The following is a 24219-nucleotide window of genomic DNA, read 5'->3' as shown; positions in this document are numbered from 1 at the left end:
ACTTCCCTCTACCTTACCCTTCTCTCAAGCTTAGGTTGAACTCTATAACTCTCTCCAGATAGAGTTTTAAGACAGAATACGCAATGATCCCTATACTCAGACCCAAGATTTCACAGGTTGCCTTCGCTATACATTCACCACTTTTACACGTAAAGGTGCCTAAACTTGTAACATACGACAATGTCTCCACTTTGAAACAGAGTATGTGATGTTCGACTTCTCTTGCCACACTTCCTCTGCCTGCAGACAGAGTGATCAGCTCCCCACACTTTCCGGAAGCCTTTTCCAGACTACATATAATGCAATACGAACTCAATAGATGTTAGTCATAAATTCTGTACATAAAAATTCCATATACTCTACCCTATACATTGTATATCCTAGTTAACCTATAGCAACCTATGCTCTGCTACCACGGAATTAACTGATGCAGCGCGTCTCCAGAAATTCTCTGTAAAACCATCACCTTATTCCAGGGAGCTTTTCACACATTACTCATCAGTGGGGCCCATAACACTGCCATTCACTCATACACACCTTAACCCTGCTCCGAGGATTCGGTGAAGACCAAAGGAGAGCTGCTGGATTATAGCGGAGTGTCTAAAACTAAATTTTTACACATTATTTACATCTGCAGTTTATTTCTGATACCATGGTTTGATTTAAGAAAAATATTTGAAACACACCACCATCATTTGTCAATGGATCAGCTAGTAAAAGTTAACTAAAGGACAACAAGACCAGCTTAATTCTCCATGTATTTAATTTTTATTTAGAGACTAAATCTCCTAGCATGACCTTTATCTTTTTAATTCTAAAAGAAATTATTTAAACATCAATAATCTAGAAGAGAAAGTTTAAAATTCAAAATATTCATTTATTAGCATGACAGTTTGAAAATAAGTGAAATTTCATGTTACCAAAATTTCAGAAACGCAGACATCAGCATAAGGGCAGAATAGTTCCCAATGAACACCTCTCTATCTCTCTCGATGTTCCCCTCTCATAGGACTCTGCACCCATTCAAAAGTTAAAGTTCATAAAAATGTCAAAGTCTCTGCGCCATAGGAAAAGTTGTGCAGTCCGGCAGCATTTTGGGGTGCAAAGATAAAATCGGAAAAGCAAGCTCTTTTCATCCTTCCAAATGTCCTCTTTTATACCCTTTTTCACTAACGTATCTATCTAAAAGTTGTAACGTTGGGATATTAGACTGTCCGTGATTGGTCACTTTGAGGGGTGGATGAGCATCACCTCATCACCTTATTGTTCAATTTCCGCAGAGACATCGTTATAATTTAGAAAATACATTTTCTGTTGTTCGTATCATTCCTCTTCAGCTTGAGTCCTTTAATTTGTTATTCGATGCCCTATTCCCACGTTCACGATGCTGACATTCAAAAAATTTGGCATCTATTCCAATATACAGGTCACACTGTCCTTGACCCATTCTGCACAGGCACAGGCTGCTCGCGCTTCTCCTCTCATATTGTTGCGCATGCGTATATCATCGCAAACTCAGGGTCGCGGTCAGCGTCCATCTTTTTTAGGCCACATTTTGGAACTATTATAGAAACAAACACAAATAAATGTAAATTTGAGAAATAAAGCCCTTCTGTTTACCTCCCCCCATACTAATAGTATCCCAATTAGTCGTTACCTAGCTTTTAGGTAACATATAGGCATGGTTTACTCACCAATCTCCATCATTAATGACACAATAAAACAGACAAAAAGCACGTTCATGCAATTTTCGATTAGATTATGACAAATGCGTACAGTTTAAACATGATACATCACATAATTAGTAGATTATGGTTTGCAATTACATGCAATTTAGTATCCCACGTGTGTTTGTGTTTGTGCAATCTATTCTATGTTGGTTAATTTCAAAACCACACGATTCATTCATATTACTGTCATGGAGAAGTGATTTCACAAGGAGTGTACAAAATGTTTTGTTTCCAACCTTAGATTTATTTATTTATTTTATTTATGTGTTTTATAGAGCGCAAACTTGACCCATTAGGGTATCAGAGCGCTTTACAGAGTCATAAAGTTGTACAAGTGGCATGGGATCACAAGAGTATACCATAAATTCGGGAGGGTGGGGGGTTACTGAGTACAAGAGGGATGGAAGTATACAGTACAGTTAGTATTACAGTTGCTGAGGACCGGCCCCAGGATTCTTGGTTGGATGAAGGTCAACGGAGGAAGGCAATAGTCTCTGTGGTGGTTGGGGGAACGGGGTTTATCTTAGGGATTTGCCCATAAGGAAGGATTTGGCCTCCTTTTTGAAACGTGCAAGAAAAGGGACTCTTCTGATGGCGAGTGGGAAGGAGTTCCATATTCTGGGTGCAGCCCAAGCAAACGCCCGATTATAGGTTTTTTTCTTCCAAAAGCATGCAGGCTTGAGTAGGAGGTCACTGGCAGACTGTGAGATTCTGATTCCTCCGGATACCAAAAGTTTCTGTGCAGGATATGCAGGGGAGTTCGAGTGTAGGGCCTTGTGTGTGATGCGTGCTAGCTTAAGTTGTATTCTGGCATTGAGAAGAAGCCAGTTCAGTGCTTTCAGATTTGGAGAAATGTGATCAAATTTCATAGTGCCTGTAAGTAGTCTGGCGGCTGCATTAAGGCAGGCTTTTAAATGTGCTAGGGAGATCTTGGGTAAACCAGGGAGGGTGGAACAGCCATATTCCAGTCTAGAAATGACTAGTGCTTGGACTGCCAGTTTTAGGTCGGGAGCATCAAGGAAGGGTATCAGTTTCCATAGGTAGCTCAGGTGAAATCTGGCAGATTTGGCCATTGAGTTGATGTGGTTTTGCATGTTCAGGTTGCAATCCAAGGTTATTCCCAGCGATTTGGCCGAGTACACGATGGTCGGAGGACAATTTAAGGCTGTGAAGGCTTTAATCCATGTCTGAATCTCAGGGTTGGTTTTAGGAGGGGAAATTAGAAGAAATTCTGTTTTCTTTGCGTTTAGTTTGAGTTGGTTGGAAGAGAGCCATTGGACGGTCAGCACAGTCGGGTGAAGAAATGGCACAGGCTCCCTCTACCTGAGCAAGCGTGAAACCAACCCACACGGGAAAATACCTGGAGCTTCTCTTGCGATTTGTAATAGCATGAAAGCAGTGTCTGGGTTAGGTGGGGGAGTCTGGAAACGTGTGCTGTGCGGCAGAGGAGCACTGATGCGGCTGGTAGTGTAATGTAAATCTTTTGTATTTATTATTATGCCCCCGCTTTAGCAGCAACCACCACTGGGTGAAAGGCTGAAAAACGAAACCAAATATTTTGTTTTTTAGCCTCGCCTTTGACCACGCCCACACTCACTCACCCTGTCCCCACTTTGTACAGTCTCACCGTTTCCATACTGTTAATGCACTTCGACCACTGACTTTATATCATATAAATTGTCATTGACTTTTGCATGAATGTAAGGCGTTCATCCTTAGATTTGTAATACCTTTTTTTACTTCCTGTAAGTATAATGATATTATTAGAGTATTTGTATCAATGCATCCTGTTGACTGATGCTGTATATACATATGTGAAATGTTACCAAAAGTGGTTAAACAAAAGACTTTCAGAAGAGAAGATAAAATGGTTCAGTGGGTAGAGGGCTCGCCGCTTATATCTGTGTGCATTGAATTGAATTGTTTTGAAATTGTATTTAAATAGCACTTACTACCCACAATGAAGCGTTGAAGCACTTTTCCGCTAGTATGTATGACTGAGTTGGACAAATAAGCACATGAACTACTTAAAAACATGAGACAGTTCAGTTTGTAGTGTGTGTCTTATAGGCTGTTATCCCCGCTGTGCTGGTGACATTGTACATCATTTTGAGAGAGTTGGCATCTCACAGAAGCGTTTGCACAATTGCGACTGCAGCATTATAGCCCACTGCCCATGGCTTTACCAGCAGTTAAAGGCCCTCTACCCGAGTTATAGGCCCGAGCCACAGGTGAGGACCCGAGAGAGTAAAATGTAAATTAAACAGCATTGGAATGTTCGAACAAGAGGTCTATACCAGTTCCTATTGGCCCGCTGCCACTCCATTGTCTCCAATGGGACTCCCATAATTCCAGGGCTCTGTTAACTTTATGCCACTGGGGCGTGGTGACATGCAAAACATGTAGCTGACTGGCTTATGGCAATGCATAGCAGAAGGGCAAAGCATTGCAACAAAAAATACGTCAGTGTAGGAATCGAGGGGAAAGCTGGAGGCGACAGTAGGCATTGGTGCGTGCAGCCACAGAAATTCGACGTCGTGGTGCTTCTTTGTGTTGCAGACTGTAATAATGTTTACGGCCCTACGAAGGAAGTGCAGCGGTGGCATTGTGCCGCGCTCTTTGAACCCCAGAAAACTACCCTTTGTCATGCTAACTTTGACCAGAAACCATTTGCTGCCTCTTCACTTGCAAATCAGCTTCCTTTCCACGCTCAGAATTACTGAAGTCTCGGCGTAGGCTCAACATCCTGTGATTCTGCGCAAAATCACAGAATCTCCCCGTGCCTACCCCAAAAAATATAACACGAATGTGTCCTTGTGTAATGTAACTGGTGGTCCTGTAAAACGCTCCAAAACCTTCGGGTCGAGTTCGCTCTATATAAAAACAAAATGCGGGAAGCCACGTTAAAACAACCGTCTGAGGAGGACTGTAAGCGTGCTTCCCAAATGAAAGCGGCTGTCCTCAGCGGAAGTGACCTATCAGATCATTCTTATGCGCAATCTGCGCACGGCCAATAGAAGGCTTCGTGGCCTGCACTGTCTGGTTTTGTAAATACACTCTTAAATAGAGACATGCTTCCGAACTATTGCAGCTTCGTGGTATATGTCACATCACAGCGAGATCTGAGTTTTCTTTTAAGTAGATGTTTGTTTCATATAGTCAGCCATGTAATAAATGACCATACAAGATAATTACAAGATGTAAGGGTGGGTTCAAGTTGAACACTTATTGGTAGGTGATGCGCAATGTAAAATTGCTAATAAATAAGTGTAAACTCATTTATGTAAAAAGTATGCATTCTATTACAATTTGCAATAGCGCTGTAACGATACACGGGTGTCATCTAGGTGCTGTATGGCCACACACTGCTGAAGGTGAGAGCCATAGAACCCACAGTCCCCGTAAAACCGATGTGAATATTGCGAAACGATTAATACATTTTGGGTAGGGCGCACCCTGTCCCTCCTGGGAAGGAGGCGTGGGTGCGGACAGCATCTGCGAAGGTGAGGTGGGTAACATGATTCAATAGTCAGGTAGAACGCATGGACGAGGCACGTGCAGAGGGCTGCATGCACTACATCCTGCCTGTGTGCGTGGGGGTCCCACCAGCCTCCACCAGGGACGAAGCTATCAATAGTGCAGCAGGTGCAGTGCCACCGGGACCATGAGTGTAAGAGCCAACTTCACTCAAATCAGTGGCTTTTCCCTACGCCAAATTAGGCGTTGAGGGCACCATTTCCTGGCTAGTACCTAGGCTCACAGATTCCTTGTCAAGCACTAAGAGGCCCCCGAGTGCCATAATGCAAAAAGATGGGACCCCTGAGCAGAACCTAATGAGTGGCCCGGGAGCCTGCCATGTCTCACACATCTTCACTCGTCTTGGGCTGACTGGGGAGGACCAGAAGCGTTACCCCAACCACAGGAGCTGGGGGGCCAGCGTCAAGCCCCTGCCCCCACCCCTCCCATGCAGGCCTCAGGTCCCTGAGTGCCAGGGTCTGCCGTCCGGGCCTCGGTGCCACATTTCCCGCCCAGCAGCCTCCCAGCTCCGCGTCACTCGCTCTTCACCTCTCCCCTTCCCTAGGATGGAGCTGTAAACTCTGCGCGTCTGACTCGTTCATTCACAAGTTACCGAGGGGCGGCGCTGGGGGCGGGCCGGAGGGCGGGGATCCAGCGGCCTCTGCCTCACCGTGCTCCATGTCTGGACATAGCGAGCAGGAGAACGAAGCACCGCTGGGCTGCAGGCTCCCGGCTCCAAGCAGCGGGGCCAGAGACGCGCACCCCCCGAGGTACGTGCCGCCAGCTTCCTGCCCGCTCCCTGCGCGCACTGACCGGTGCCATCGGAGCCGGCCCGGCCTAGCGTGCCGGAGGTCTATCCGGGCCTCCAGAGCAGCATGCACGGGGCAAAACTGTCCAAACTCGCCTGGCACCGGGCAGGTCTGCAGCCTGTGGTCATTGCTTATGTAAATACAAGGGAACGCGCTTAGAACCCAGGACACGTGTATCTTTTAATAGTGCATTGCTCTTGAAATGTATGTGACATATTTCTTGCTAGGTGAAATCCGGTAGAAAAGTGCATTTAAAAAGTGCTGAAAAAAAAGTTGCATTCTCAGGAAAGATGCCCCTCTTTCCTGGCATAGCGCCTCGCTGTCGGGGGTGCAGTTTTAATCGCAATATATACTGCTGCCAACTCAACTCTCCATTATGATAAAGATCCCGAACTCTCTTCCACACAACCTCCGGGCTTGTCTGCGCTGCACGTTGCACTATTGTATTTTCTCACTATCTTTTTTAATCGGCTCATCACCTGGGTGGGTTAGCAAAACTCTCCATGTTGATAATATTCCCGAACTCTCTTCCACACAACCTCCGGGCTTGTCTGCGCTACACGTTGCACTATTGTATTTTCGCACTATCTGTTTTATTCGGTTCCTCACCTGGGTGGGTTAGCAAAATTCTACGTGTACAGTCGCCGTGGTGCAGAAGGTGGCAACTGATGTAAAGAAGTATGACGCCACATGCCCGAGAGGTGGTCTCGTGGGTGAAACCGGGCGCTCGCGCAGCAGCTTCTCTTGCACTATTCCCTCTTCGTGCCCTCTTTCCGTGGAGGGAATGAGCCGAGACCCCCTCTCCCCCCAAACAAGGAGTTTGGAAGATCCTCTCGGTGTGAAGGGCCAGCATTGTTCCCTCCCTGACGGAATGAATGTCCTGTCTCTCTGGTGTTAGTTTGCGGGGGAGGAGGGGGCGCGGGGTCAGAGGTCAGGGCATGGGTGCAGCCTGCCCTCTAGTCTCTAAACTCCCGAGAGCTCAAACTCAGCTGCTAGTTTTCCGTGGTATTTTGGGAATTATCTCTAAGCGTGCAGAACGTGTTTTGGGGGTTTTACTTGCCAGCCAGAACGGGACACTGCTTAGAGACGGAGAAGTGGGGAGTGCCATTTGGCTGTCAAACCTCTGAACATTATACGCAGAGGAAAACGTGAGCAAATTCATCCATATGGTCTTGCCTTTCTTCCACCATCCTTTACTTTAAAGGCTTTTTTTGTGTGTACAATTTTACAGGTTCTATTTGTACGTAACTAATCTGAGAGTAAAGTATATAATAAAAACAGGCTGTTTCCCAGTAAAAGGTGTGTTTTTTCTCTCCGATCCTTTAAAACTGACACTGTTTATTGGCAGGGAGCTCAGGGGAGGCGGCACAGGCTTGCTTGTAAAGTCGTGCCTGAAACTTGGAAACAAAAGCCACGCGCTGATGCTATCGCTTTTATGCTAGCCCTATAAACACGCGGCAAACTCCGCTTCAACCGTTCTTCCTTTCACCAAGGGGGAAAGTATTTGTTCCAAAAAAGTTTAAATTCGCGTCGAAAATAAGGAGCTTGAGTTGTTTTTTGTTACGTGCAAGGAGTTATTCGGCTGATGACGTAGCAGTGACACTTTGGGGAGAGAGGATCTTTTTTTGTTTACATACTTTGTGCCTTGTAACTACAGCATGCCAGTTTGCGGATATTTTATGTCGTGTTATGTTGTCAGTTTTTTGTAGCGCTTCCCTGTCGCGTGTAAGGCCTCGCAGCACACGTACTCAAGAAAAAAAAGCTGGTGACAAGTTGCTTTTTTTCTGACGTGCTTCCTGAAGGCTAAATGGAAACTGATCCCTTGCTGTCAACGGAAACCCATGCAAAATGCAACGCTTGCTGCCTGCTCGCAGTTCGCATGTCTACGTGAACAGTGGCATCCATGTTATCCATGGGAACGCTGTGCCCCGCGCCATTAGCATCTTGTTCGCCATGGGAACGCTGGGTCCGGTGCCACCTAACGGCCGGAGCTGCCGCCTTTAGAGCTGGGGAACCATGTTCGAGTCTGTCATTGGCTCAGCATCCTGTGATCCTGGGCAAATCGCTTAATCTCCCTGTGTCTACCAAAAATAAATGTGCTCTTGTGTAATAACTGGTGCCCATGTAAAGCGCTCCAGTACCTTCGGGTCGAGTTCGCGCTATATAAAACTTAAAAAAAAACAAATAACACGCACGTGTGAGACGGCACGGCACTGTCCATTAGTATAGGTTCTTTTTAGGAATGCCCCGAAATTCATACACTGGATGCGTACGTTTTGAGTGCTATTTTAGGAAACATTTTAACCATCACGCATATTCTCAGCTGTGGAGTAGCTCAGGTGCAGGCACGAGACCTCTGCATACTGCTGTGTGTTGTATAATGTAGCACTGTATCACCAGAAGGCCGAGATAAAAAAAAGTTAATTCCTAATTTATCACGGGTCTATATAAGTCACAAAGATCGATGAAACATCACCATGGTTACGTAATACAAAATGTTACCCCCTCCAGAAAAGGATTAGGGCCCTCGAGAGTAAGACTACTATATATGCCACAGAAATGCATAGGTTTTATACTGAATGGGACTTGCTTTGGCTGCAGGTGGCATCGTTGTATAATTTGATTGGGTACTTGCAGCTCGAGCCATGCGAGTGGTGCACGTGCATCAGCATGTTGTGTTAATTTGACTTCACGTATGGCGAGGGCAGTGAGCGATTACACGATGCCATGTAATGCACTGCCACGTATGTGGTCTACACGTCACCCACGTAGTCTGTCTATGAGTGATCAGGCCTGTTACTGGTGGACGTGCAAGGGCCGGCTTTAGAGCTGGTGGCGCCTGGTGCGACTGTCTTATCACCCCCCCCCCCATCCCCAATATGACCTCCTCCTTCTCGGATTTCCTCCCTGCCACCCTGCAAAGGGCCCTTCATCTCTCTATAGCTCTCTCTCAAATACATTTCACTTAGTTTTAAAGCGCGGGTAAAGGCTGGTTTTACTAATCCACTCAGATATCCATATAAAATACAGATCTGTCCTTTGCAGCAGGCATGTTTACCCTTTGCGCTAATTTATCGTGAGTCAAAACTGCCACTGCATAAAACTCCTCTCTTTCAAGTTATTATGACTTTTTTATTGCTGCCGGAAAGCTGGACGCACAAAGAACTGCACCAGGTGCTTTTAAATACCACTTTATTTCTAAACTTGCTCCCCACTAAGGTCAGTGCCCCCCCCCCTCCAGGTCAGCGCCCAGTGGGGCCGCACCAGTCGCACCGCCATACAGCCGGTCCTGCTTTCACACAACTTAATGCTCTCAATTTCAATTTATAATCTTTATTCGGTTCTTAAAAAGACACCATAAAAGCACAGATACAAAATACACACATAAAATACACACATAAAAAGCTTTTAGTGTAACACATAAATAAATCACTAAATACGGGAGTCCTTGATTAAAATGTTCGTGCAATTTGACTCATCATGGGAACAGGCAAATGTCAATGGTCAATTTTCTCTAGTATTTCTTAGTCTTATCGCTACACGAATAAAATTTATGGTGCAAAAGAGGGTATATGCATCCTCTGCTTCCTGTAGGAATCTCAGAGCCTTGCATGTTTAGGTTTTATGTCTTTCAAAATCCCCACCAGGAACTTACGTCTAGGCATAGTATAAAATGGGCACAATAGGACGAAATGAAGGGTATCCTGCGGAGACCTGTGGTCGCAGCCGCAGGTACCCTTCTCCGCCAGTGTGTGAGTAAACCCTGCCGGGACCGCAAGAATATGATGTAGCATGTTTAGTCTGAACCGTGTCATGACAAAGCGGTCCTGGGCGTTAAACATGACTCTTAAATACGGTTCCATTCCATGCTTTACTGTGAGTTCGTTATAGGTGGAATTTGTGGGTTTACAATTTTCTTTTTCTGCTCTTAATAGCTTGAGCTGTGCCAAGAAGAGGTTCTTTACCAATGATTTACTCTCAGGTGTTATGGAGTCTGGGGATGTGAAAAAGTTTATGCAATCGATTTCGGCTAGGGATTTCTTTACATAGTTCAGCCAAGGGATGATGTCACCTTTATCTTTTTTGAGGCAGTCCTCGATGATTTGTCTTGTGAGGGCGGCCTCTGGGTTAGTCCATATTTTGACCCATGCCAGGAGGGGTTTAATTTTGATTTTATCTTCTATGAAGAGTTCTCCTAGTTCTTCATGGATTATGTGGGCCGGTACACTCTGAGGGACCTTCAAAATTCTCCTCATGAATTTGTTTTCTTCAGTCTGTATCTGCTGGGCTTTACTGTCCAAGAAGCCCCACACTTCTGCGCCATAGGAGACTTTCGCGCAACAAATTGCCCTGTAAAGGTTCAAGATTTGTTCCGGGGACCATTTTCCCAGTCTTTGCCCGTACCCCATGATAGCTCCTACTGAAGCTGCAAGTTTCGTAGAATGTTTTTCGACCAAGGGTTTAAAAGTGAGGTGATGATCAAATAGTACCCCCAAATACGAAAAGGTCTGGACTTTGTCGATTTTGTGCGACCCAATGTGAAAGGAAAAAGATCCTTTTGTAGGTTTTCCGACGGACATGATGTAGGATTTTTCCAGATTAGTTGCCAGGTCTAGTTTGTCCATAAATCTGACAAACCCATCAATCAGTTTTTGCAGGCCTAGGGGGGTTCTAGCAAGCAGAACCGCGTCATCGGCGTATAATAACACAGGTACCGCACGATGACCAATTTGGGGTGAGTCCACCTTGAGATTAAGCAGGTCTTTTTCCAGCGAATTAATGTAAATGGAGAACAAAAAGGGCGCAAGGATACAACCTTGCCTTACTCCACTTGTGCAAGTGAAGGGGTCGGTCTTCTTACCCTCTTGGCTGTACCTTACACTTGCAGTGGTGTTCCGGTGGAGATTTTGCAAGGTGTCCACTAGCGGTTGGTCCACTCCTAGTTCTACTAACATGCTCCAGAGCTTTCTCCTATTTACACGGTCGAAAGCCGCTGAAAGGTCCATAAACCCCATGTGAATGGACCCCTTTCCAGCGATGGTATATTTGGCTATCAGAAGGTAAAGATTTAAACATTGGTCAGTGGTGGATCTGCCTTTCCTGAAGCCGTATTGCATTTCTGAAAGGATTTGATGTTCCTCGGCCCAATCTTGCAATCGCTGTAGGATGACTCGCCCTAGCACTTTTGCGGTCACGTCTATAAGCGATATGGGTCGGTAGCATTGGGGGTCATCGCGGTTCCCTTTCTTATAAATTGGGACTATGGTCGCCGTTGACCAGGACTGGGGTAGACCTGCCACCACCGCCTCATTTAAAACCCTGGTGAGTAACGGTGCCCACAAGTCAGGTTGACTCAGGTACAGGTCTGGTGGAATTCCGTCCGGGCCCGGGGCCTTATTTTTACTTAGTCCAATTATTCCCCTTTTGACTTCTTTCAAAGAGAAGTCTAGCTTTGCCGGCTGGTGTTTCCTCGATGTGTCCTCCAGAACTAGGTGATTTGAGTGGTTATATAGGCTCTGGAAGTGGGTCTGCCATTGCTCCGGTAAGATGATGTTTGTGATTTTTGGAGCCCCTTGGTCCTGGAAGCAAGGGGAATTAATCACTTTCCAGAAGCTAACAATGTCTTTTCTTTCGGCGGCGTCCCTTAAGTCCTCCCAGGCCTGGTTTTGTAGGTTTTGCTTGCGGATTTTCAGGGCCTTTTTATACTCCGCTCTGCTCTTTGTCACCCTGATCTTATCCCTTGGTTTACAGTGGAGGCTATCCTTCAGTTTTTTAAGCGCCTTGGTGCAGTTCGCATCGAACCAGCGGGGATTTGAGTTCATTTTATTAGATCCCGTGGTCGTTAGTGAATTATTTACGTGTTGTGCGATTTCTTCGAAAGCCTTGACCACCCGGTCTCCGCATACACTTGGGTCTAAGCATTTGTCAATTGCATCTTTAGCATCTATTAGTAATTTTTTATAAAAACTGACCCCATCAATTTTTGCCCATTTAATTCTTCTTCCCTGATCCACAGCTTTTTCCACGGTGTCAGGTTTCTTTGGGCATGTGTTAAAATCAAAACCTTCGATTGCAATAAAGACCGGGTTATGATCACTAAAACTGCTGGCCTCTATTTTAGTGTTGGTAATGTTTCTTTTTAGGATGGGCGAGACTAGAATAAAATCAATGTAGGAGTGGCACCCTCTTCCTTTGTACGTTGGTGTCAATTCTCCTAGTTCGCCCAATGCCACAAGGTCTAGCGTTTGGGTTAAGTTGTTCCTTTTCGTTAATCTCTCCAAATCCCATCCCTCTTTTGTATGTGCAAAATGCGGGCCTTTCATTAAAGTGCATCTTGACCAGTCTTTATTAAAAGGTTTTAGTTTGTCGCATAAATGACAGTTAAAATCTCCCGTTAGTATTACGCTCAGTTCATTTGGTGTCTTGTGTAAAAGGTTTAAGTTTCTTAAGCATTCCTCTAATTCAAAAATGGCTTTTCCCCTCTCCATCAGTGCTGGGGGGTTGTACCAATTAACTAGGAAGAGGGTTATTCTTGCTGAGGTGAACCTTAGAACTTGTAGGTTGTGTGATGCCCATTTGATGTTACTCCAGGTGCCCTTAATGTCTAGGTTGACATATATGGCCAGACCCCCACTTGCTCTCCCAGAAGTTACTTTTTTGGCTGGGAGACAAAAGCTTTTGTATCCTTCCAGGCTGTAGTCATTTAATTCAAGAGCCCAAGTTTCCTGCAGGCAAATGATTTGGAATTTTTTGATGTAGCTCAGCCATTCCTGTGATTCGAACTTGGCCGCTAGTCCTGCAATGTTCCAGGATGCTATTAGTAGATTTGCTGGCGTCATTTCTTTAGTGGTTCTTTTTGGTTCATCTGGTAGGGGCATAACCTGTTTGCTTGTTTCTGTTAGGGTGGCATTGTTGGAATGAGTGTCGCTAAGAATATTTGGTGGGTTTGTCCCTTTTTCTCTTCCAAGGCTGGTATTCGGAATTTTGGTGTATCCTCCTCTGTCGGGCACGTCAGCTATTTCATTGTCCATCCCCTTTTCCATTCCTGTTAGTGGTAGATTTTCCACCTTCAACCTCTCAGTCTTGGGGGACTGATTGTCCCATCCCTGTCAATCGACCTCTTCCAGCGCACCTAATCTGTTCCAGTGTGCATATTGCATTAGGGAGGAGTCGTAGTTTGGCACGGCAAAGTTTGGTCTTTGCCATTGTGGTGGACCATAGTGGGTACCAGGATATGGTAAGTTTTTAGGGAAGGTTCTGTTGTTCTGCCTGATTCTTTGGGGTGCAAAGGGATAGAAATAAGACAAGTGTACCGGGTGGATCTGTGATCGGGTATAGCTAGGTGGGGCACTACAGATAAAATTAACTGCGTCCATATCTCTAAAGTTTATCGTAATTATATCCCCTGCTATGGTCTTGGTGCCTTTGCCGATCCACTCCCCTCTTCTTACAGACAAGATTTCCCCAAAAACATTGGGGGGCAAGGGTCTGTGTATTTGTAGCCACTGTGCGCATTTATTTTTCAGTTCTATTTGGGTTTCCCGTTGGCCTTCCCTTAGAGGTGGAACTCCTGTTAACACAACTACATAGGGCAGTGCTTCAGGCGGGAGGTTAATTGACCTAAAGCGAGTAGATGTTTTGTTTTCTTTAGTTGGTGCAGTGGGCGGAGGCTTTGGGTTCACGTTGGGGGTTTGGATGTTGTTTACTTCCAACGTTTGGGGAGGTCCTGGGTTTGATTTGTTGTTTTCAGTAGTTGTTTTTTTACTGCTTTTCCCTCTGTCTGGTGTGGAGGAAACCTTTTGGTTATCTTTAATACTTTTTTGACTGGCTCTGTTTGGGGTTTTTGTGGGCGCATCAGGGATCGTAGGGACCTTGTCCTTAGTTTGGCTATGGGATGTAACGTCGGTCTGTTTTCTTAAACCGCCTTCTTGCCCTGGTTGGGTTTTTGTGCCATTCCCTCTGTTGTTTACAATTGAGGTTAGTCTGTCTATTTTTGCTATGAGGGGTTTTAGCAGCACAGTAATGGAGTGTTCGAGGTCCGTTTTAAGGTCAGCCACCATGTTGGTGATCCAACACGGTATTCCCGAGGCAGGTGGGTTTATTGGTGTAACCAGGTTGTGATTTCTAGTTTTAGAGGATCCTTTTGAGGATCCCTTTTTCCCCCCACGTTTAGGGCCTTCCTTGTGCAGATTTTTCTCAATGCTGCAGGGAGCGGTAATATGGTTGTGTGTTTGTACAACAGATCTCTCGCTGCGAATATCTGCAGAGACCTGCGCACAAGGTAGGTCAGCGAAAGAAGAGGGAGAAAGGGGCAAGCTGGTGTCGAATTCCTCTACCAAATCTCGAGAAGCCTCGGTCAGGTTGATGAGGGATTCCTGGGTTTCCTGAATAATTGTCACGGGTGGAAGTGACATTCTTCTTTCAGTATCTGCGATGGCATTTGACACTGCCCCTATTGTTTGTTTGAGCATTTTGTCAATCGCAGTCAGTGTTGGTAATGGCGGTGGAGGATCCGTTTTATTTTTTGCGCTCGATCTTAAAGTGGGCATCTTCGGCTTCTTGGTGGTCTTCCTCATAATCTGTAGTGCTATGTACAGATGGTAGATTTTACTAGAGCGGATATAACCGACTAGAAGCCTGGTTCAAGAGTTGTAAAGAACGATTTTTCAGGGGGGTGGCCCAGCCCAGCCTCTTCTGGCCTCTGAGGGCCACAGAGGGCCCGCCCTTTGCCCGGGCTTCGCTCGGCGTCCCGCTCGCGTCCCGCTAAGCGGTAAACTGCTGATTATAAGGAGGTTTTGCAGGCAGGGGGCGTGTTTTCCTGGGGGCGCGCCCGTGCACACCTGTGCAGCGCAGGGACTCCTGGTCTTTTGAGTCCCTGCGGCGCGCTCCCTCGATGTTATCTCGGTGCTCCTCCTCCTGGGACAGACCCAACAGCGCGAGTGCTCTCCCAGCCTCGACCCCACGCCACTCACCGCGCAGCAGCGCCCGCGAAGCGGGTGCTGCAAGTTGTAGCGTTGCGGGAGGGCGGTCAATCCCTCCTGGGACACAGGGAGGCCGGGTGTCAGCAAAAGGCGAGGGTAGAAAGTCTGGAAAGCCTAACGGCGACAGCAGCAACAGTCTGGTAAGAACAGAGAATCCCGCTGGAGGCTACACAGTTTCCCGCTTAAATAGGCTGGACAAGCAGGGGGCGTGTCTTCCTGGGGGCGCGCCCGTGCACACCTGTGCAGCGCAGGGACTCCTGGTCTTTTGAGTCCCTGCGGCGCGCTCTCTCGATGTTATCTCGGTGCTCCTCCTCCTGGGACAGACCCAACAGCGCGAGTGCTCTCCCAGCCTCGACCCCACGCCACTCACCGCGCAGCAGCGCCCGCGAAGCGGGTGCTGCAAGTTGTAGCGTTGCGGGAGGGCGGTCAATCCCTCCTGGGACACAGGGAGGCCGGGTGTCAGCAAAAGGCGAGGGTAGAAAGTCTGGAAAGCCTAACGGCGACAGCAGCAACAGTCTGGTAAGAACAGAGAATCCCGCTGGAGGCTACACAGTTTCCCGCTTAAATAGGCTGGACAAGCAGGGGGCGTGTCTTCCTGGGGGCGCGCCCGTGCACACCTGTGCAGCGCAGGGACTCCTGGTCTTTTGAGTCCCTGCGGCGCGCTCCCTCGATGTTATCTCGGTGCTCCTCCTCCTGGGACAGACCCAACAGCGCGAGTGCTCTCCCAGCCTCGACCCCACGCCACTCACCGCGCAGCAGCGCCCGCGAAGCGGGTGCTGCAAGTTGTAGCGTTGCGGGAGGGCGGTCAATCCCTCCTGGGACACAGGGAGGCCGGGTGTCAGCAAAAGGCGAGGGTAGAAAGTCTGGAAAGCCTAACGGCGACAGCAGCAACAGTCTGGTAAGAACAGAGAATCCCGCTGGAGGCTACACAGTTTCCCGCTTAAATAGGCTGGACAAGCAGGGGGCGTGTCTTCCTGGGGGCGCGCCCGTGCACACCTGTGCAGCGCAGGGACTCCTGGTCTTTTGAGTCCCTGCGGCGCGCTCCCTCGATGTTATCTCGGTGCTCCTCCTCCTGGGACAGACCCAACAGCGCGAGTGCTCTCCCAGCCTCGACCCCACGCCACTCACCGCGCAGCAGCGCCCGCGAAGCGGGTGCTGCAAGTTGTAGCGTTGCGGGAGGGCGGTCAATCCCTCCTGGGACACAGGGAGGCCGGGTGTCAGCAAAAGGCGAGGGTAGAAAGTCTGGAAAGCCTAACGGCGACAGCAGCAACAGTCTGGTAAGAACAGAGAATCCCGCTGGAGGCTACACAGTTTCCCGCTTAAATAGGCTGGACAAGCAGGGGGCGTGTCTTCCTGGGGGCGCGCCCGTGCACACCTGTGCAGCGCAGGGACTCCTGGTCTTTTGAGTCCCTGCGGCGCGCTCCCTCGATGTTATCTCGGTGCTCCTCCTCCTGGGACAGACCCAACAGCGCGAGTGCTCTCCCAGCCTCGACCCCACGCCACTCACCGCGCAGCAGCGCCCGCGAAGCGGGTGCTGCAAGTTGTAGCGTTGCGGGAGGGCGGTCAATCCCTCCTGGGACACAGGGAGGCCGGGTGTCAGCAAAAGGCGAGGGTAGAAAGTCTGGAAAGCCTAACGGCGACAGCAGCAACAGTCTGGTAAGAACAGAGAATCAACTTAATGCTCTCAAACTCACACTCCTGTGGTTCTTAGGTGCCCAATAAGACCCCCCCAAGGTGGGCTTTTAAACTGTCCAGCACTCTATACGAATACCACTCACTAATAAATACAGGCTGTTCATGATGTTGTTTGTCTAAAGTGCCCAACATAGTTTCTCGATGTTCATATCCATGCCAGGTTCTTCAACTAAACGCTAACCACATGATCATTTATTTCCATTTAGATTAGGTACATACAAATTCACCATTCCTGGTATTCTAGAAATGTAGTGTGCTCCTGCTCCCCCACCGACAAAACATTGGACACCCCTGTTAAAAGCTCTCAACTTACTTAGAGGCTTACTCCGAATGTGGCGGTCCATTGATTGTCCGACTCGTGGATCACGGCGGTGGTGGTGATCTTCCGACTGCCCTTTTATGATTTGGGTGGACGGACCACCCCACCCGCCCTGGTGGTGGCGGCTCAGCGGCCTTAAGGCACAGTTGGGTATATGCATCATTGTTTCCATTTGCGATTTCTAAATTGCGAAAATTAAGCAATCGCACTTTAGAAATCGCAAATGGCAATGCATGAATATTTTGCAATTTTTTTTGCGATTTGGTATTTTTCCTTAATTGCGATTCACAATTTGCGAATCGCAATTAAGGAAACCCTTCCCATTGATTCCTATGGGCCAAAAGGCCCATAGGAATGAATGGGAAGGCAATCACATTTTGCGAATTCCATTTTGCGAATCGCAAAATGTGAATGCAATTTCAAGGGTGCAGGGGGGGTCCAAAGAACCCCTCCCTGCACCCCTGAAACTTAACTTAAGATCCATTTACACACACACATGCCCTGTGTGAATTTAAACTTTCAAAAATGCAATTTGTACATATTTGAAAGTTTTCAGTAATTTAGCATGAAGTTCAACTTCATGCTATTTTACCCATTCCAAATTGCGAATTCGCAATTTTAAAATAATCATGCATAGCTTTTAAGAAATCTCAAATTGCGATTTCTTAAATGCAATCGCATTTTTAGAAATCGCAACATGGTTGCGATTCCTAAAATTGCGAAATGCATGATGCATTCCAAATTAGTGAATTGCATTCGCAAACGGCCGAAAAAAAATGCGATTCGCACCGTTTGCGAATGCAATTCAGTTTGATGCATCTAGGCAAGTATGTTTGGCAGGACTGTCAAATATATTACAAGGTTCCTCTCCGTCATGGTTTTCATGGCGGTTCCTCCACCTTGAAATCCGTGGCTGAGAGGAAACAAAGGGGGCCTACAGACCAGTTGCCTCAAGGCCTGGGAATGCATGAAAGGGGGCACATGGTGTGCCCCCCGGTGGGAATGTACTCCAGTGCCTGCAGGGCATGGACTGCAGCATTCCATGCTGTGCAGGTACTGGCTCTGATACTGACTTTAATGTTCCCATTGTGGTGCCTATTTCATAGGCACTACCCTGGGAATGCCAAAGAACTGTTCGCCAAACACGCGAAAACTTGTGGCTTAAGTGGGTGGCACAATCAGTGCTGCAGGCCCACGAGCAAAAGGAACAATTGATGGAAGGAATGCTGAACAATGCCAAGCATTCACCCCAGACCTAGATCTCTGTACTGGGGAGAAATACTGAATAGATCATTGGTTTTGTGTGTTTTGTTTCTCCCTGTGTTTGTTAATGATTTTGTTTGTGTTCTATTGTACAAATGTATTTGCGTCGTATATTAAGGAGAATATTTCTCCGGCACATAATGTTGGGGAATGGTACTTATTATTTTTACTATGATATTACCAATGGATACATTGTATGGATTTTTTAGCTTGTAGTTAAAAAGATACTTGAGAATACATAAGTGGAGCTTAGTGCCTCTCTATACTGCAGTGGTACTGAGGTTTAAACCATTAGACCTTATAATATACTATTTTTTGAATGCTGGTTTCAGAGTCGATGCAGAGTGTATATATGTGTTTTGGGGTTTCCAAAGGGAAGATTTGATGTTTACTGCCAAGAGAGCTGTACAGAAGAGGTCAGGAAGATTCATCATTGAAACTCGCACATTCTTTTTTAGGTCTCGCCTAGCGACGCAGCGCATGTGTTGCTCGCCTTTCCGAGAACTATTGTTGTGGGTTTTGCATCCGAAGTGGGACAGGAGATGTGTACGGACAGTAGATGTGCACGCAGCCTGGACAGCAGATTGTGTACGCGTACGTCGTCTCGCCGTGTCTCTTCCGTCTTGTTATTTATTGTACTGGGCTTTTGGAGACACTTCTTCTGTCTCAGCCAGTACTCCTGCGCACTTCCACCTTGTCACCACTAGAGGGAGGGGAGACCTCGCGCTTCAGACGGGCCTGTGCTGGCCTCTTGACTGCAAGCACACATACTCTTCCTCTCCTCTAACTGGGCAGTGACCTGCAGCCGTCTCCTCCACTGGCTTGCAGTCCCGCCCACACAACAGCGCCTGGCCTTCGCTGCGCGATCAGCCGCATCACCTCTGTGCTGCTGGATCTTTACTTCTCCGACTCCCCTCGCCGGCCTGGCCTCGCACACGCCGATGCCACAGAGGTCCGTCCTCAACCCGGATGTCGTCACCTTCGTGACGCCACAACTGCCGCACCTCCAGGCTCCTTCACATGGCGATGCACGGTCTGTTGCAGTAAGCGCTCCGCTTCTCCTTATGCCCGACACGTTCTGCAGTAGAAGCCTCTGGGCAGCACACACCGCATGCGCGTCCACCTCATCGCCAATGTGAAGGGGTCGTATATTGGGAGACGGGGGCTACGGCCTAATTAAGACACATAATGTGAAGTGAGCCCTGCTATTAGTTCTGTGCAAAAGACCACGAGCGATCTTTGCACATTTGTTTATAGCCCCCGGTCTGCGTGATCAGTCTACTTTAAGCCTGATATCTGCATGTAGTTAGGTTCATTCATGGCGAATAGTGAGCCGGTTACGCAGGTTATTTAGCCCCTCTCACGTTATATGTGGTGATGTTAAGTGAATTGGTCGCCATACCAATGAAATTTGTGCTGAAGTGCGCTCTAATCTCTCTTTCTGTGTGGTATGCAGATAATGACAGCGAGACTGCAGGTGTTCCTTCCCCAGTATCCTAAAGCCGCTGAAACATCAAAAGCCTGAATAGGGATCTCGTTGTCGATTGCTAGAGGTTTCCTAAATGAGGGATGCCAGACATGTACATGTTGACAATTCGGTGAACAGTCACAATATCGATAAAAAAATATTGAATTGACAGAATATCTAGTTTTTTATATAGAATGGACAGAATATCGAACTGCAAAAATATAGTGGTGCAGAATATCGAAATTCAGGTAAGAAATATCGATTTTCATATCGATGTTAGTAATATCGACAGTCATAAAGAGCGATTTTTATAGTGTTTTATGTGTTAGTATATGTAATAAAAGTATGTATTATTTTTGTAATGTATGTTCAAATTTTTTTAAAGTAATGAATATTATGTTATTTAATTTTTGCATAATTTAATTCCGTAGCATGTTGTGGGTTTATAGGGGAATAGGGTGGGAAGTAATTTAATTGTTATTAACTAATAATTTATTTTTATTTATTGGTATTGATAATTAATGTATTGATAATTAATTATTAATTGGTAATTAATTTTTATTAATTGGATTTTTTTTAATGAATTGGTAATTAATTTGTATTAATTGATTAATTGATAATTATATTAATTCGGATTAATTTATTATTCAGAGCGGGTTGTGGGTTTATAGGGGAATGGGGTGGGGAGTAATTTCATTGTAATTAAGTAATTATTGACATTATTTGTGTGTATTGATAATTAATTTACTGTTAAATAATTATTAATTGGTAATTTTTGTTATCACTTGTTAATTTTTGGAATTGAAAATTAATTGGTTGTCAATTAATTATTAATAGGTAATTAATTTTTAATAAATAATATTTATTTGTATTTATAATTAATTAATTATTAAATATTTTGTAATTGGTAATTACTATTAATTAATCTTTTATTGGTATTGATAACTTGATTTATTTTTATTTAAATATTAAATCATTACTTTCCCTACTGTTGCACTCACTGGAGTGAGAATAGTAATTTTTACCCCAACGCTATCCAACACGTTCCCTACTGTTGCACTCACTGGAGTGGGAATAGTAATTTTTACTCTCCCCCTATCCAACGCTTTCCCTACTGTTGCACTCACTGGAGTGGGAATAGTAATTTTTACCCTCCCGCTATCCAAAGCTTTCCCTACTGTTGCACTCACTGGAGTGGAAATAGTATTTTTTACCCTTCCGCTATCCAACGCTTTCCCTACTGTTGCACTCACTAGAGTGGGAATTGTAAATTTTACCCTCCCGCTATCCTACGCTAAAAGTATTAAATATTTCTTATGAATATTACGTTTATATATATATGTATTCAAAAAAAATGAAAATGCATTTTTTTACTTACATTAATTATTTATTAATTATAAGGATATTTAAGTATTTTTAAGTATGTTTTAGTTAATTATATTTACTATTTCATTAATTTTACATTACTTTTAAGACATTTAAAAAATTCGATAATATTATTTATAGCGATATTTTGGATTCAATATTTTTGTACTTACCTGTTTGTAGATAGGAATTCGATATTCTGGCCTTCTATATTTTTTCCTCACTATTTTGGCAGGTCGATATTTTGCTCCTCGATATTCTGTCAGTGATCCTGACAATTCATCTGTGCTCCATGCAGGTGCTAAGCCAGATACAGAGCCACCAAGTGATGCCAGAAGAGATGCTTCTGAACTGCTGGGTTGTGGAACTGAGGTTAACCTATTGACTGAAGGAGAACAGAACAAAATCAGAATCTCTGCTGCCCCAGTTAGTGCAGAACTCAGGGTCTCAGGCTAGAGGGTGCTGAAACAAACAATGAGTTACAAAGCAGTGAAAAAAATGACAAACAGAAGAATAGTCACAGGAATGGCTGGATGACTTGCAAGGTAGGTGTCTACAGCTCTGAAAGCGTATTTAAAAAACGTGCCACCTAAGCCGACAGTCGAGAAGAACATTCACCTGCAGTGGCAAAGGTGCAGATTAAAACTTGCCAATTTCATGGGCGACCCCAGCAACACGTCCCAGCAGATGTCTGTAGGCAGTTCTGCCATGATCCCCTCACTCTGTTGCTTTGTAAGCAACTTCTTCTGCAGCTAACAGATGCGACTTGACTAAAGAAGGGTCCTTTGCATTTGGGTACTCAGACTATTTGTGCTTTAAGTATATAGAGTGTGTGACTTTCCCTTTAGCTGTTAGTAACCGCCCTCCTGCATTGTCATTTACAATGCCAATAGCTCCAACACGCGTAAATGCGAGACCTATTGCATTGCAAATGCTTGTTAGGTCTGGCTTGGTAGCTCATCTGTCTGATGACTTACTGCTACCAATTATTTAAAATACTCTAAGAGTGGGCTTTGGCTGCACCCAGAAGAGTATTTCACTCTCACCTTTACTGTTGGGTGTTTGAGGTATCATTTTGCCTTTTATTGAATGCTTGAATTGAAATGCATGAAGGACTATTTCAAACCTCATAGAATCTTTCTATACAGAAAGCAACCATCTTTTTATTTTTCAGTGCAGCAGGCTTTTTTAATCAGTAAGGATTCAAAATCCAAGCCAGATCTATTGGATTTCCATTGCTTATTGAACATGAGGCTCTCCTATTTACACAAAGGATCCCATTAGGATGTCGGGCGGATCGCCACCGCCATGCTGGCGGTGGCGATCCGCCCGACATCCTTCCCCACCTGCCACCCATTTCCCCCGCCATATTACTATGGCGGGGGGGTACCGCGGCGGACGGAAAGATCGTCTGCCGCTTTTCCACCCGATCAACGAGTTGACCGGGCGGAAAAGGGTTTCATATGGTGGCGTTGTCTGTTAGACACCGCCATCCATATTAGGATGTGGGAAGGAACATGCTTTTTGCCGCCACGGAAAGGCATGCAGGAATGTCTTGTGGGGACCCGTTGCGGGCCCCCAGGGACTCCGGGGGTTGCACATGGGGTGTACCCATGGTACGTCCCGGCACTTCACTGTACAACGTGGCAAGCACCGCACAGTACTTGTCACGTTGTGCATTGAAGTGCGCAATGTGCATATTTAGCAATGCGGTGGGCGGTGCTTTCAGCACCGCCCGCTGCAATATTAAAAATGCGGGATGAGCCCGCCTGTGTGGCGGGCGCATCCTAATGGCCCCCACGGGACCGCCGTCCTTATGGTGGGCGGTCCCGTTTTACGTCGGGATGGCGGGCGGACAAAGTCCGCCCACCATCCTAATGGGGCCCAAAGTGTACAGAGGCTGTTCTTTTATGGCCTACTAGGGCCTTTGGAGCATGTGTATATGCATGTCCAGCAGTACTGAAAGGTGCATGCTTGTACACAGAGTGAAGGGCTATACTGTTCCGAGAAGTTCAGAAAACTAGTAGTTCACTATTGAAAACAATCATTGAAAATCTGTGTAGGAAGTCAGAATATATTATATTGACAAATATCTTAAATGACACTGTTTCTGTTCCCTCCCATGCTTGGTCTTTCACTTTCACTTTTCCTTTGTTGCTTTGGTGCTATTTTGAGCCGTTGCTGGTAGGTTTTAGGAAATTAACACATTTGTATGTGTTAGAATTTCTTTCCCCTATAAGACTCAGAGATCAGGGTAGCTAAACATCACTCGGAGGTCTGTATCCCAGAGCATCTTACTATACCTGTTGTTATCATTCTGATGCCAGGCCTACCTAGACATTTCCAAAGCTTTCTCTGTGGAATGCGTTTTGAGGCCACCTTTCTTGAGGCTGATTTAGTCCCAACTTTATTTCATGAGTTATTTTTAGGACTTGTTTAAAGATCTGTCTTTAATGTTTTATTGACGTTCACATAATCCTCTGCCATGAGAGTCAAAAAGGTTTGATGCGTTTGGAAGCATCGGGGTTGGACCAATGAGTATTGCTTATGGCACCACATTGTCTCTTTTTTACCATGAAATGTCATTCACTACTAATAATGAAGGTGGAAGTTGTCTTGAAGGAAATTCTAGAAGATCAGGAGGACACCTCCTTATGTAAATGAGGAAGAGCAAGGGTCTCTGAGATCTAAGAAAACATTTGGGATCACATTGAAGGGTGACCAAAGGATACCATGAGATGGACCGATCCTCTTTTGTCAGAGTCCCAGCCAACCAAGTGCTTCGTCTCGCACCCTTGTATGTGCAACGTTCCAGTGTGGCTGGGGTCTGGTCCCAGGAACTGAACCTTTGGGATCTTGAGCAGTGCTATGGGATGCCTGCGGGTGGCTACTCGCTTTATAAGTGCGTAATAATAATATAAGTGCTATGGGCGTGAACCCTTGCTTACATTTTTGTATTCCTTGGGAGTAGAAGTAGGTGGAACCTGGGTATTTTAAAGATCATCTTGTTTCTGCACATGTTGACATCTTTGATCGCTCTCCCACTTCCTTCCTTGTTCACGATGTGCATTGG

General features: G+C 45.9%; 1 protein-coding gene across 1 annotated transcript in view; it reads left to right on the top strand.

The window, feature by feature from the left end:
* The first annotated feature begins 5940 nt into the window (after positions 1–5940).
* Positions 5941–24219, top strand: part of GREB1 (growth regulating estrogen receptor binding 1) — a 612299-nt gene continuing 594020 nt past the window's right edge. The window contains exon 1 of the mRNA XM_086926326.1: positions 5941–6016. The gene's annotated coding sequence lies outside the window, so the exon portion shown is untranslated. The remainder of the gene's footprint in view (positions 6017–24219) is intronic.

The sequence above is a fragment of the Lissotriton vulgaris genome, chromosome 6 (assembly GCF_964263255.1).
Source record: "Lissotriton vulgaris chromosome 6, aLisVul1.2, whole genome shotgun sequence".
NCBI lineage: Eukaryota > Metazoa > Chordata > Amphibia > Caudata > Salamandridae > Lissotriton > Lissotriton vulgaris.
The sequence above is the reverse complement of the archived record's forward strand: the minus strand, read 5'-3'. Positions and strand labels throughout refer to the sequence as shown.